The 15819-nt window shown below is 46.3% G+C and overlaps 1 protein-coding gene and 1 pseudogene across 2 annotated transcripts in view; one reads left to right on the top strand and one right to left on the bottom strand.

The window, feature by feature from the left end:
• The window catches only part of LOC144786252 (meiosis-specific coiled-coil domain-containing protein MEIOC-like), a 262476-nt gene that overhangs the window by 59549 nt on the left and 187108 nt on the right, over positions 1-15819 (top strand). The window lies entirely within an intron of this gene.
• On the bottom strand, positions 8974-14593 carry LOC144785224 (immunoglobulin superfamily DCC subclass member 4-like; annotated as a pseudogene).

Genomic DNA, 15819 nt, shown 5'->3' with positions numbered 1-15819 from the left:
CACTGCTTACGGACATCTTACACGCTGCAGCATGACTTATCCATGGCCCAAAGGAATATAATCACATCAGGTCCTCACCCCTCCTCCCCAATCCTGATGGAACTCTACTGGTTCCTCTTGCCGGCCTGCACCATCTTCTAATACCACTGCATCATTTACAAAGCCTATCAAGACCAGCATCGCCCCTTATCATCTCTGGTGTTTCTCTGCACACCCGCAGCCAGCATACCATCGGAATGAAAACAAATGGGGGGAAAAAACCTGAAGGAAAACAAAGCAGGGATTTTCCTACTTTGCACCTAGGATCTGGAACAACAACCCCGTCTCAAACGCTACCGCCCAAATACTGCTTCAATGCTTCAATAGAGGGAAAGAGTTGAAGACGCACCTCTTTAAAGAGCACTACATCACAATGCTTTAACCATTCACAACACCGCTTCCTCAATTCTTTCTCATTGAATTTGACAGTGTACAGCACTCTGCTGCTTTTTGACTATGTTCGTCCATTAGCTATGCCATAAACCTACATATAAGGTTTTTACCCCGCACGCCTCTACCCCGCATGCTTTTACACTGCATTGCTTTGTAAAGGCATGATTGGTAAAGATATATTAAACATCCCACCCCAGCACCCCCCCCTCTCTGAACCCTAAAACCCTGCTTCTTCCCTGCAATCTACCCACACAAACCCTAAAAACTATATGAACCCCTCACCCGAGCCCCAAAACCCGGCCCCCAGCCCTACACAACTACCCCAGACCTGAGCCCTAAAACTGCCCCCTCCCCTGAAAACTGCCCCTTGTCCCACCCTAAGCCCCAAAACCCTGCCCTCAAAGTGACCCCTTCCCCCACCCTAAACTGAGCCCTAAAACCCTGCCCAAAAAAACTACCTGACCCCCGCCCCCCACCCTGAGCTCTAAAACTGCCTCCAGCCCTAAAGACTGCCCCTTCTTCCCGCGCTGAAACCTAAATGAAACGTTAAAAAAGTACTCACCAAGCCACCATTCCATCTGCTGACATCAGAAAGTCTCCAACACCCCCGTCCACTCGCATTGCTAGACTGCTAACTGTCTTTACCATCTATATGCGTGGTTAAATCAAGCGTTGTTCCACTTGCGTGGAAACGGCATGCATGTCTCAGCCCGCATTGTAAAGGTCGTTTCCAGTGAGGATGCAGGAAATCATCAGTCATGATGTCCTAGCGTGCTTAGGGAGTCATAGCGGTAAAGCATCATGAACCCTGCGAGCTAGACCACTATGCAGAGGACGCATGAGGGGATTGTGGCTCATACTTCAGGTTCTCACAATACAGGGACTGTGGGAAACCAAATGCATGGATCTTGTTAGAAATGGGGTTTCTGGTTGGCAGAAGTATGCATCCTGTCCAAGCGGGAACCACCACTCTAGTCAGGGTAATAAAGATACACACTAAAAGATAACCCATGCTTACCCTTTGGTAGCATGGCACTGAGGAGTCAGGCTTATCTAAAGAAGCAATGTGTAAAGTATTTGTGCAGCACACACAGTAACACAATTAAAACAGCACAATCATACTCCACACAGGGTTAAAACAAATCATAATTTTATGAATAAAACAAGACCAAAATGACAAAAATCGAAAGAGTAGAACCAGAGTTATGCATTTTTAAAGATGAAATCAAAATATAGTGCTTGGAGTTATAAAGCTCCAACCATGGATACCAGGGTAAATCCAAAGTCCAGGCCAACCGCGATGGAGAGCAAGACGGCAACTGGTCTCGCACAGGTCCAGCTAAAAAAGTAGCTTGGATGGAGGAAGTTCCGTCGTCGTGGATCCAGTGCCAAGAGCAGAGGAGGCGATCCCGTGGATGCAGGTGATGCATTGGTTCTGATTCACACAGTCCGTGAAGCTGTGTCGACAAACCCCTTTGCGATGCGTCATCATTAGCCATGCAGTCCGTCGTCGCAGTCTGTTGAAGCGATGTCGGGCAGCAACTGCATCCAAGGGCGATACGTTTGTTTCAATTGGTGCAAAGTCGTCTGAGTGGATTCTACTGGGTCATCACAGAAACAAGAACTTCCAAGACCCCAGGACTGGATTGGCACCACTTGGCTAGGCAGGTTTCACTGATGGCAGAGTCCAGGTGCTGTTGCATGGTTGTAGGGAGTCTTTGATGGCCCTTAGACTTCAGAACAGGTGGCAAGCCAGCTAGCTCTTGGAGTCACTCTAGGTTCAAGTGAGATGGGTCTGGTCCTTTTCCTCAGCAGGGCTGAGGGTAGCATTGAGCTGGCAACAGGCGGCACATCGGAGCAGTTCTTTCTGAGCATTGTAGCAATGCAGCGGTCCTTCTTCTTTGCAGAGTACTTCACAGGTCCAGTAGTGTACTGTCCTAGTAGGGTCAGAGATGCAGTACTTACACCCAGTTGTGACTTGGAGTCAGTAGGGGGCAATCAGTCCTTTGTGTGGGAAACAGGACACTGTCTCTTCATGTGTGTCAGCTTCCCCTTCCTTCCTGTTAAGGAAGAGCCATGAGTATGTAGATACACCTAACCTTCCTGTGTTTGTGGCTGTCCAGAGGGAATGCACAAAGTGTAGCTGGCATCCACCCCAGATGTATATTGGAGGCAGGCTGCAGGCACACAGAGCAGTAAGAGCAGAGAAATGCCCTTTTTAAAAAAAATAAAAGTTGCATTTTTAAAATAGTAATGTTAAAGCCTGTTAAAGCCTCTTTGCTGTTAAGGTTGGATTTATTAATACTATTCCAAAGATATAAAACATGATCAGCTCCTCCTTTCTAACCCGGAATTACACCCTAAAAGTGTATGAAGGAATTCCCAATGTGAAACATATGAGAGGAGTCAGCCTCACAGTAGTGAAAAGCAAATTTGGGTGTTTGTCATTACCAGGACATGCACAACTTAAAAGTACATGTCCTACCTTTTACTTATATGGCACTTTGCCCTATGGGTTACCTAGGGCCTTCTTTAGGGATGACTTATGTGTAATAAAAGGGGAGTTTAAGGCTTGGATGGTAGTTTTAAATGCTGATTTACAACCAACTTACAAGTAAAGTAAATATGTCCATTATGTATACACCAATGTTACGTGTTTAGGGGAGAAGCATATGCACTTAAGCACTGCTCAGAAGTCGTAAAGTGCCCAGAGTCCTAACTCTAACAAAAGAAGAAGTAAGCAGACAAATCTCTTGTGGGAAGACCACCCTAAGGGTGACTGGTCTTATTGGGTCTCCATATCAACTATCTAGGGCTTCAAGCTGTTCACCTAGCATTGAAAGCCTTCCTACCTCAACTGATGGGCAAAGTTGTCCCTGTCTGGATGGCCAATATGACAGCCATGTACTACTTACAGAAACATGGGCATGTTCTCCACAACTTTCTCACCTATCTCAGAGCTTTGGCACTGGGCTGCCCATCACAACATTAATCTGTTAGTGGAGTAACTTCCGGGGAAAGACAATGCTTTTGCGGGCCTCATCAGCAGGATGTGGCTACAAGCCCATGAGTGGCAACACCACCCACAAGTCTTACTCCCATTCTTCCACAGATGGGGGTAACCTCAAATAGATCTGTTTGCAACTGCGGACAGCGCCAAATGCCCAAACTTCGCCTCCAGGTTCCCATACACCCGATCCAGTGGCAATTCACTGTGGATGAATTAGTCTGGGACATTTGCCTACACTTCTGCTCCTCTCCCTCTCCTTCCATTTCTGGGTCGGAAGCTCAGACAAATGTCTCTCACACTCATATTAGTAGCATCCATGGTTCACAAAAATATTGGACATCTCTGAGGTACCCAAAGAGAAGCACTCCGATCCCAAAGCTACCAACCTGGCGATCTGGCTCCTGAGGTCATAGAATTCGGATTCCTCAATCTCTGAATGTATGACCATTCTTCAAGTACCCTGTACTCCTAGTACTCGAGCATTCTTTGCAGCTAAGTGGAAAAGATTTGTATGCTACTGTCAATCAAGACAAATGAATCCCTTTAATGCCACAATACAAAACATTGTCTGTTGCATGCTTCATTTACAGCTCTCTTGCCTAGAGGTTAAGGTTACGTATAGCTGGAGTAGCTGCCTAGCTTCAAAATAGGCAATACATTTCTTTATTCAAAATACCAGTAATTAAGGCCTTAATGGAAGGTCTTAAAAGAGTAATTCCACGACGGGTTCCACCTGCAACATAATGGACTCTTAACATTGTTCTTACACAACCAATGGGCCCTTCATTTGAGCCCCCTCATACTTGCCCCCTTTAATTTCTCTCTTGGCATGTGGCATTTTTAATTGCTATTACCTCACTCAGACGTGTTAGTGAGCCCCGTGCATTAACCTTGGAAGATCCCTTCCAGCTCCACAGAGACAAGGTGGTCCCCCGCACCAACCCCAAATTCCTTCCAAAAGTATTCTCTCGTTTCCACCTCAATCAATCGACTTACCTTTTTTCCCTCAACCCAACTCAGTTGCGGAGAGAGCTCTCCATACATTAGATGTCAAAAGAGCTCTAACATACTACATTGATAGGACTAAAACTTTTAGAAACACTAAACAACTGTTGCTTTCTCACCACCTCTTAAAGGAAACCCTGTATCCAAATCGGGCATTACCAGATGGATAGTTAAGTGCATTCAAACATGTTAGGCTAAAGCCAAAGGAACTCTACCTATACCTCCTAGAGCGCACTCTACTCAAAAGAGAAATACATCTATGGCTTTCCTAGAAAACATTCCAATAGTGGACATATGTAAAGCAGCTACAGGGGGACACCACACGCTTTCACCAAGCCTTATTGTGTGGATGTTCTAGCAATCTACCACTGACAATAATGCCACTAACACAATATAGGGCTCAGAATAGGTCTTAAAAAATTATTCCCATGCTCAACCCTTGGTAGCTTGGCTGTGAGCAGGCAGGCTTAACTTCAGAGACCGGCATGTAAAGCATTTAAAAACACCAATTCAGTAAATAATTAAGACACAACACAATAAAAATCCAAAAGCAAATTATAAAAATAGGAAAAATGTTATCTTTTAAATGACACCAAAACGAAAAATATCCAGTGTAGGGAACCGGAGAAATTATTTTTGTAAATATTTAGAACTATATAGCACAAAGAAACCTATAGTACCTATTGGTACATCTGGTCGCGCTAGACTGGGTCAAAGTTTCAGGCCGACCGTGATGGATCCCTGCACGGCTACCCCTCGCAGTAGGTCTTGGTCAAAGTTTTTACCTTCTTACTTAGAAACTTTTCTGGAGCTTTTCTTCCTGGAGTCCCTCGAAGCTCTCAGCCAGTACGGATTTGGTGAGGGTTCCGCTGGCTTGCCTTGTGACAAGCTCCTGGTCAAACTTATGGAAGTCAGACCTCCAGAGCTTTGCAGAGGGCTGAACCAGGGAACCAAGGTGGGTGGCTTGACTCTCTGGGTTGATCCCTTTCACCTTTTCTACGTTTTGACTTGAAACTTTTACAGAGCTTTTTCTCCCTGTGTCCCTCGATGCTCTTCACCAGGCCCTATTCGGTGTGAGTTCACTGGCGTGGGTTTCGACCAACTCCTAATCAAACTCTGGGAGTCTGACCCCAGGAGCTTTACAGCGGGACGAACCTGGAGGGCAGGCTGACTCGCGATTGAGGGTCACCAGCTTGGCTGGCCTGGTCGAGTCGGTCCACTTACGGAGCTTTTTTCAAATTTGCTTCAAAGTTCTCCAAACTTCTGGGACTTCTTCCCAAAGTTCCTTTGAGGGTCCCAACCTGTCCAAAACTTATTAACAGGGTCTGGATCTCCTAGATGGTCCTTGAAAGTTTGGGACTTGAATTCCCACAATCCACTTGGATAAAACCCTTACAAATCCACTGATAGAATTCCAGGCTGTGTATTCTCGGTGGCCATGGTCCAGGTGAGCTCTGTTAGGCTGTAGCTTGCAGGGCGTCCACTCTTTAGTCCTTTTGAAGCAGGTTTGATCCACAGAGGTGTAGTTCCAGATTGTGCAGCAGGTGCAGTCAGTCAGAGTGCACGGCCTGGTTGGTGCGAATCAAACTTCAGCATGGACCCTTCCTTTAGATTCAATGAGCAAATCTGAGAAGCACTGCCCCTCCCAGATACTTATTCAGTGTTCCTGTGCATTGCCGTTGTTGCCCCCACCTTACGGGACCCCAGTTTCCTCACCAAGCATCCCACTCCGGAGAGCTTGGTGGTCTAAGCCTACATCTCCAAAGTTAACCCTGGCACATTCCCTACCACTCCACGGGATATGGAATCCAAAAGGCTGAATTTCTTTGGGAAGAGGATGTTCTTCCACCATCCTGGCACTGTGGTCAGTGAACACTGAATGCCTCTTGGGCCGATATTCCCATACCACCTGGGACTCGGTTGTGCAGGTGCTGCTCATGGTCTCTGAGAAGACTCCAGCAATGCTCTCTCAAGCGATTGCTGATGGAAGGGATGTAGCCAAGTTCACAATACGATGTGGGCAGAACAAAACCAACTCCCTGGGCGGAGCGATTTCATTGTCGGTGGGGGTTAGAGGCCACACTTTGCTGAGAACCACTAGCTTCTCGGGGATGTCCAAGCTTTGCTCTTGGGCATGCCCTTTGAGGGCTCTTGGTGTATTGAGAGTAGGCGGACTCTGCGCTACAGCGTTTAAAGGACTGCAGAGATACGGCCAGGTCCTTTGGCCTTTGCATGGCCCCTCTCTAAGCATAGTACTCCTTGCACACATCTTTGGTCACAGAAGGGGCTTCCAACCAATCAACCGCACAACTTTGTAGCCAAGGATGCGCTTCCCACAGCCCACATGGGACAGAGGTAGCCAGAGGGTGAGCCAGTCCACCACTCCCCGGAGCTGCAGCCTCCAAACCCCTTTAGTATGTCATCACTGGGTGGGCAGGATACACCATCAACCGCAGCACTGGAGGTCAATAACATCTGACTGGAAAGAAGAAATTCAAAAAACTCCTGCTCACACAAGTCCTGTCTGCCCTGGACCAAGAAGACGATTAATGGTATCGCGTGACCTACAAAATGCTTATTTTCACATTCCGATCCTGACTGCACACAGGCGTTACCTGCGGCTCACGGTCGGTCAAGCACACTTTGTATGCCTCTCTCCTCTTCGTCCTTACCAGAGCCCCATCGGGTGTTCACGAACGTAATGGTGGCTGTGATGACAGTGCCTGTAGCTCACTGAACCTCCAGGCCTATATTTCTTCACTTTCAAATACAGTATAATGATCTAGATCACCAAGCATTTGTTTTATTGTGTGAATGTCCCAATCATCAGAGATACTGATAGGAGTGATGACATCATTTAAAGAAATCCTAAAAACATATGGAACTTGTTAAGTTTGTCAGTCCAGATCTATCATACGGAGCCTTATCCCAAACAATTCAATCAGGAACTGGAACGGCTGTTCACAATGGAAAGGTCTCTTCACACTTTGTGTGATAAAGAATGGGGGTTTTAAAACCTTGTTTACAAGTTCAACAGCAGAGCGTTCTGAGAGATGGTGTCCATTCAGAAGCAAGAAAAAAAAGTCACAAATCCAATCCATAGGAAAAGTAACGAAGTTGTAATCCAAATACATATCCAGGATGGGGTAAAGTATGTGGTAAAGTATGTATTTTGAACCAAATAAAAAATTCACTTATTCCACGCTTTACAGTGGGTCTGGCGAATCCGCAGACAAGTTATCAGTGTTAATAAAATAGCAAGAGGCTGTCTGTACAAAAGTGGGAGGCTTATGGAGCTGTGTAGAACTGGTAGATGACTCCAGTGGCGGGATGTTATAACCAGCTTCATTGTCTGCTTGTTGTGTTGAAATCTGTGTGGTCCTACATGATGATTGTTTGGTGTTTACAGATGTAACTGGAAGTAGTGAAACATCAGTGTTAGCTGTTCCCAGCTGGGGGGAAGCAACTTAATTGTTAGTTAAAGCTTGTAACGGGATGTCCTGTAAGGTAGTGAGAGGAGGCAGGTATCTACACAGGATTCTTTGCGGCCTTTTATGTAGAACAAGCCACATGATGTGGTTTGATGAGCTCAATAGATGCAAATCTCTTGTATTTGCTTCAAGCAAGAGGCTGTAAAAGTACAGTTCTGGTACCTTCAACAGTCCGGACAGGCGCATGCGCTCTGTAACATGGCCCAAACTCCTCCTTGTCCACTATTTTCTCCCACACTAGATCACCAATCCTAGGAATTCAATCAGGAGCTGCGGGTTTTGCCTTCTGTTCACCAGTGGTAGAACATTTCTGTTAGACTTTGCTCTGACCGTCTCTGAAATCGTACAGTTCCTGTAAAACATCCAAACTTTCACTGATATCACAAGGCTTTCCGCTGCCATTGCCCAGGGGCTGTCAAGGTCTGGAACCCAAATCTTAAACCCGAACAGGACCTCACAGTTAGTCCGACAACCCAAGGATCATCTTGGCAAAGTGTTTAAGGTACTCTGTACCCCATACAGGTGGTGGACCTCACTGTGACCTGAACCTAATACTCTAGCTGTTAAAGACTGCTTTAAGTCATGTGTTTTCATCCCTACTGCCACATTTCCCCCGTGGTGATTTGGGGAGCAAAAATGCACAGTCAAACCCAATGTTCCCATGCTGTCTCTGTAAGCCGTAGAGGCAAACTTTGGATTCCGTTCCAAATGGAATGCGGCTACTGCATATGTGCTGATGAAGACTTGCAAGTCCAGTATAACAGTTTGAGCGTCAGGCGATCAGTGTGGCCATACCCGTAAGAATCGAGAGCAGGGATCCACTGCTAACATGATGTATTTATAAGACCGATCTGAGTGTAACGGTCCGCAATGGTCCAAATAAACACAAACCAGAAGCTTGTTTGGGATCAATAAAGGTGTCTGCGGTGGACGAGCTGTAATGGAAACTTTTACTTGCTGGCAAATGTCACATTTAAGGACATAGTCTTTAGCCTGTTTGTAAAGACCTGGCCAACAATTGCGTTGCTGCAATAGTTAAATTTTAGCCGCCACCCCTGTGTGAGCAGATGCTAGACCCTCATGTGTTGCTAGAATTAATCCTAACATGCAATTCTCTGAATTAGTTTTTACTCTATCCCCCACTCCGGGAAGATGAGCAAATGGAATATTTTGCTCTCTTAACTGGTAGAAGTATTTTGTTTTAAAACCATTTGGTAAGGTAGTGCCACTGCGCAAAGCTGTGACAGCCTTCATAATGTCTCCATCTATTCTTGTGCTAGAAAGAGTTACTGCAGCAGCTTTCACTGTAGCTTTTGCTGCTTCATCAGCCAATGATTTCCCTGCAGCGTGTATTCCTACACGTTGGTGGCTCAGTGTGTGAATTACATGAGTCCATGGCAAACTTGCTTTAAGTTTAGCAGCTTGTCCCCAAATCACATTATGCTTGATCGTGTACCCTTTAGGGTCTCTGAATCCATTCTTGTTACAGTAGTGTGAATATTCATTGTAAGGCTGGACACAATAATACAAATCACACACTTTAAGTGTAGGGAACTCAGGATCTGTAATCTCAAGTACTAGAATTAGAGTTCAGCCAGCTGTGTATTACAATCACCAGGTGACTGCGTGAATGTTTTGTGAGGTTGGAATTCTCCACTCCTCATTTTACCCTTAACTGCTGTGCAAGCTGGAGAGTATTGGTGTTTTGTCCCTACTGCAGGCTGGGCATAACCATCAGTGTAGATTATAAAATCATACTGATCCAGTGGCATTATTTCAATGGGCAGAGGATATTTGTTTCACTATTGTAGGTATGCTTGTGTTTGTAGTGTAGACTCAAAAACATAATAGTCTGTTGCTGAGATTGATTTGGCCCTCTGTATCCATCTTGGATGGAAAGCATTCGCATTAGGAATGCTGGTCTTTGTGACAGCCGCATCTAAGGCTGGAATAGAGGTCACAACATTTATTCTTTTTCCCTGAGCCAATGATCTCTTTCTCTACAACTGTTTGTCCTGCCATCAGTATTTTTTTTATCAGTGCATAACACAATTCTGCATCTGTGTATAAATGCGATTTATATGCAATTGTTACTGTGTCTCCTTAGGGCTCTAAAAATCCACTCGCCTACTCCCATTGACAAGCAAGATTAATTCAAGACGAGCTATTTTTAGGGACTACTCGCCAGAAAATCCTCCAACTTCTGTGGAAGACAAACTGACTTGTGACCTCTGTCTCTGAAAGCCAGCAAATGTGACGAGATAAAAAGATTTTTTTATTTGTTTTAAAAACCCTTTGGTACTAATTTTATTGGCCCCAAAAGGAATACAATCAGAGCCACTTGCATTTGAAACTCTGGCCAGCAGAGAAACAAAATTCTCTGACGTTGGCTTTTACCCACAGAGCTATCATGCAAGCCCTAATCTCCTGACTGTATCTGACCCCTGTAATGTGGTTTTTAATAGCTATCACGGTAGGACATGTTGTCTTGTTTATATCTAGAAGCTAACCGCATGATCAAAGTTTGAGTTGGCTGGGGTTAGGAACGTCTTCTCAGATGCTGAGGTTGAATTGCATGACAGCGAGTTATTGCACAGTGAGGTATCTTGCAGACCTGAACAAAGAAAAGGCTGTTTGTCTGCCTCTGAGCTCCCTCTATCTTCCATGTAGTTAATTTCTACCTGCAACACTACTCGACTTCCCTTGAGGCAACTCGTATCCAGATGTAAGATCCCTGTGCCTTCCTTGAGGAAGTCCGTCTCTGTTGCACAGAGGGCTGATATGCCCACCATTCCTGTGGAAGCCATTGGCAAGCTTAGGTGCTATAGCGACTTCCAATTTTTCAATATCTTTGTCTACATGGAATAGTTCTTCTTGCATTTGGTGAGCTTCTTCTGATCTTTCAAAGTGGTGCCCAGAATCCTGGTGGGAGGTTGAGGCAGAATCTCTTCTAACAGACTGAATGCCTGCACTTCGTCCACCTCAGTGATGAAATCTTCACTCTCGGACTTGCCCTGCGCACATTCACAACTCCTCTCAGAGGCAGAGAATTCAGAATGGACAATAACTTCAGCTTTCACATGATTGCAAATGGCCGGTTGATGGTGTCCAGCTTTCTGGACTTCATTCTGGGCAATATCCAATGTCCCCACTGACATGGCCGGTTTCTTACCAATGTCGGTGTGTGGAAGGAGCAGTCCATTGGCGATGCTGGCGGGGCTCTTGGCTTCTCTATATATGGTAATGTTTTTCACCCAGTTTGGGTTAATCGACCTGTTCCATGTGGGCTTCAACTTAACAAGCACGTCTTCGTCTGCATGGCCACTGCTGATCAGTGTGTGCCCATCGGACAGCTCTGTAATCTCCCTTGGTGTCAGGCACACTTCCTCAGCCCGAGGAGGCATGAGAGATTGCAGCTCGTGTGAACTTGAACTGGAGCCCTGGGTCACCACGCTCTGCCTTCCCTGGTGGCAGTAGCATCGGGTTCCATACAGCTGAGGTTCCAAGCCCACTGTGTTCTCTCTGTGCTTGCTGTTGCGGAAGCTGCCACACATGCAAAGAGGATGCACAGCAGCCCGAGGCAGACTCCCGCATAGATGCCAGTCCCTGAATGGATGTTGAGGACTTCTGCAGCCTTCGCAGGCAAAGTTTGGACATCTTTCACAACCGAGAATGGCCCAGTTCCGAAGCACGTCTTTGCTCCCATCGTGAAGAAGTACATTGTTCCACTCCCAAGACCCCAGATCTCTGTCCTCTAAATATTTCCTTCTTTGGTCAACTGTGTCCACATATGGTCGGGCTGGGTGCTGTTTGCTGCATACAGGATAATGTACTCCACGATGACACCGTTAGGCTCATTGGGGGGGGGGTCGCCACACTACCTGACAGCATACAAGCTGATTGGGTTCACCTGGAGTTTCATGTGCAGAGACGATGGCCCTTGTGAACTCCAGCAATGTTATTTTGGGGTTGCTGCAGCACCCCGTGCACTCCTAGTTCTAGCGCCTATGGTTTTCATCTGTTTCTTATCTGGAAGGGTGGCCTGCTCCACAACGCTGCTAAAGGGCGCGTCAACGTCAATTCCATTTGACCGCACAGGAAGCTTGTACTTTGTGTAAGGCTTCAATCCGCTGATCAGGATACCTTCTGCTGTGCTGGGGTAATATGTGACCAGAGAGGCATTCTGTTGTCCCCACAGGTTGCAGCGCATTGTGTAGTTGACAATCTTTACCTTGTTGAAGTCCGGTATCCTCCATTTTAGCCAAACCGATGTGGAACCTATGGTATCAACTTCTAAATATGAAGGAGGGAGTGGGGGACCTATTTGGAACCTTTGGGTCTGTTCCAAGCGCAGACACCTTGCCTGTCTACACCTTCCACAAAGCTGCATATCCATCTTTATGCCTCACAAAGTGAAAGAGCAATAAAGATGCTTTTAAAACTTATCTTGTCACATTTGCTGGCTTTCAGGGACAGGTCAAAAGTCCGTTTGTCTTTCTACATTTATTTTTCTGTGACTGAAGTTAGAGGAGTTTGAAAAGTGAACTGTGCAAAGCATGTGAAATGAATGGCTGTAACATATCAGGCTGTTTTCTAATATAACACTGAAATAGCTAAGTGAACTGTTCAAACAGTTCACATATATTTCATTGGTTAAGAAGACACGTTTTTGTAATTCTGCTGTGAAAAATATATTTTTATAGGCTCAAAACAAATTAGAACACTTCACTTGGTGCAATTTTAAAATATTTTTGCTGAAACCCAATTTCCAAACATTATGTATGCGCGAAACTACATGTGAGTCGGAAAGTTCTGTGTCCATTTCGATGGAAAATATGCGATCTGTAAATGGCAGTGTACTACCACACCATGTTTTAGTAATATATATGAAAAGGGAGTTTTTAAACATGAACTGGTAATTATTACTGCTTCTGCCCAGATGACAGAGCTATCAGTGAACTAAGGGAGGTACGACCATAACATTTTGCGAGTCGCAAATTGCGACGTTTTGCGACTCGCAATTTGAGACTCACAAAATGGACTGTACAACAGTGTCTGAGACACTTTGCGATTCTCAAATGGGTAGAAAGGGACCTGCCTCGTTAATATTCATGAGGCAGGTCGCAATTTGAGACCCATTGGGAATGGTCTGCAAACACAGGGTTGGTGGCCTCTGGGGACAGTAGACCCCCAAGTCTTTGTTTGATTTTTCACTAAAGCAACCCCCCCCCCCATATACAGCCTGTTTTCCGGGAGACAACCCTTACATCGCATGCGATACATCACGTCATTAAACGCAGTCGGCACAATGACTTGCCGTAGGGGGCACAGAGGACACCTCTGTGCCATATGTAAGTTCCTTGTAAAAGGTACCCTGGTACCAAGGGCCTTGTGACCAGAGAGGGCCTCTGAGGGCTGCAGCATGTATTGTGGCACCCTCGGGGACCCCTCACCTTAACACCCCCACCGTGCCATTGCAAGCAGCGTGTTTTGGTGCAGACCAAACTGAGATGTGTGCCATGCCCCGCCAACACCACTTGTGGCATTGGTAAGTGACTCCTCTAGCAGGCCTTACAGCCCTTAACCGCATGCGTGCGGGCGGAATTCCGCTCGTACGCTGAGATTTTTAAAAGCGCACTTTACGTGACGAGCTGGGCTCGTCATCAGCGTGCGAGGAGGCTACCTCATGACGAGCCCAGCTCGTCATCAGCGTGGAAGGGGTTAAGGCAGGGTGCACCATACCCAGGTGAGGCTGCATGAGCAATATGCCCCTACAGTGTCTGTGCCATTCACATACATTGTAAGTGCAGTGGGGCCATTTGTAGTGCATGGGCTGGGAGGTTGTTAACACGAACTCCAAAGCTCCATGATGGCTTACTGTAATCTGAGAAGTTTTGTTTCAAATTTCCCAGCACATTAAAACCATACTGATGGAAGTGTGGGAATTAATGAAAAGTGCACTCCAAAAGCATCTTGGAGATGCCCCTGAAAAACGACCAACTCTGGTGTGGTTCCTGTTAGCCATCTTCCACCAGACAGATTTCTGGACCCTGGGTAGAGAGCCCTCTCCTCTCTGGGTCTGCAAACAAAGCACATCCTGGGGAGAGGTGTCATGCCTCCTTCCCCAGGATGGGCAGGGTCATTGAAGAGGGAGCTTCAGAGGCCCACCACCTTCTTTAGCTGCATCCAGCCTTTTGCCGCTAGCAGCAACTGGCTCCGTTCGGTTTTGACCCACATTTTGGATGCAATAACCGTCTGGGAAAACCTAGCCAGGAAGGGAGGTGTGCACTTCTTTGCCAACCCCACCCTTTAGATGGGGAGGCAAAGTGAAGACCAGCTCTCAGTCCACGCCATCTTGAAGATGGTGGTGCTCCTCTAATCAGGAAGAGGCCTATGCCCCTCTCCCCTGGAGGGGGCATACTAGGGCGTGTAGACACCCCAGGGAAGTGACGCATTGGTCCCAACCTGCACACGTCTGTACTGCCCCTAAATCAAGTATTTAGAGCACCCCGAACCTTGCCTCTTTAGATTCGATGTCACAGTAAGAAGAAAGACAGATGAGCTGTGCTGCAGAAGAAGAGGACGACAGCTGCTTTGGTCCCAGTCCTACTAGCCTACCTCCTTGTTCGGAACACCTGTAAGCCGATACCGGCATGTCCTGCAGCCAGCAGTCCCCAAGAACCCCAGGGACCATTCCTGCCTTCCCAAAGAACTCTGATCTCCTGTGTACGCCGGATTTGTCCAACAGCAAGCCAAGCCACAACTCCGGATCCTGCCGGATCCGCGAGTCCTCACTTCGAGTCCTCACCACTCTGCAGCTGATGTCCACAGCCGGTGACCGAGTGGCCCAACACCCCAGCAAGGTCCCCTCAGCGATCCTGACCTATGATCCTGCATTGGACGACTTCCACCGACCTTCTCCTCGACACCTGCAGCCTCATCCTGAAGGGTCCCCCGACCGCAACCGGTGAGAACCGGACACGTAAAGACATCCCTGCACCCGCAGCCCCTGAGTCCTGAGGTGCCTGACCACGGTGTCCTGGTGTCCAGCAACTCTTCAATTTCATCCTCCAGTCGTTGGTTCTCTTTGTCCAGTCTTCTGGCTCTGGGTTTTCTTTGAAAAATCTTTCAAGTGTTGTACTGTCTTTTACAGCCACAAAAGTAACTTAGTACCTTTAACAGAGTTAACCTGCTTACTGATGACCTGTTAAGCTTAGACTGTGTTATTAGTTTGTTTCATGCCAAACTAAAAAAGTAACTACAAAGTAATCTGAAAGAAATTTCAAGTGTTTTGAACAACTTACCAACCATTTCATTGCCTGAAAAAGTAATCTGAATGTTCCTGCAAAACCAGTGCGCACTGTAGTTCGTAAAGTATAACTTATTTACTACTATGTAAATCTTGGTTCTGGAATAAAACAACAAAATGACTTTTTATACAAACAATTGGTCTGGATACCGTCTTTGAGTACATGACATTTTCTTGCCTTAGTGTGTACAACAAATGCTTTAAAAAATATATATATATATGGGCAGTAAGAAATTCGGCTTATCGTACATACATTGCTTCATAACATCGGTAGCTGTGTGATGACCCTACTAGGGGACCCTTGGTACAGTTCTTATAACACAGTGGCAATTTGCAGGCTTCTTGCATAAGCAGATCGTGTTGTACTCACCTAGACCCCATCTTAGGTACAACATTTATGATAAACCCAGCGGGCGAGCTTCTGGTCACATTGCCCAACCTGTAGCCACTTCTGAGCTACTGCAGGAGGGATCCGTGTGTAGATGCCACCCTCCCGTCATGTTACTCCTTTTTTTGTTTTTGGTTTACCAAACAAAACATTTAAACCTATTGGTGCTATTGACCGCATCTGG

Source organism: Lissotriton helveticus, chromosome 10, assembly GCF_964261635.1.
Source record: "Lissotriton helveticus chromosome 10, aLisHel1.1, whole genome shotgun sequence".
Classification (NCBI taxonomy): Eukaryota; Metazoa; Chordata; class Amphibia; order Caudata; family Salamandridae; genus Lissotriton; species Lissotriton helveticus.
This window is presented reverse-complemented; position numbering and strand designations above follow the sequence as displayed.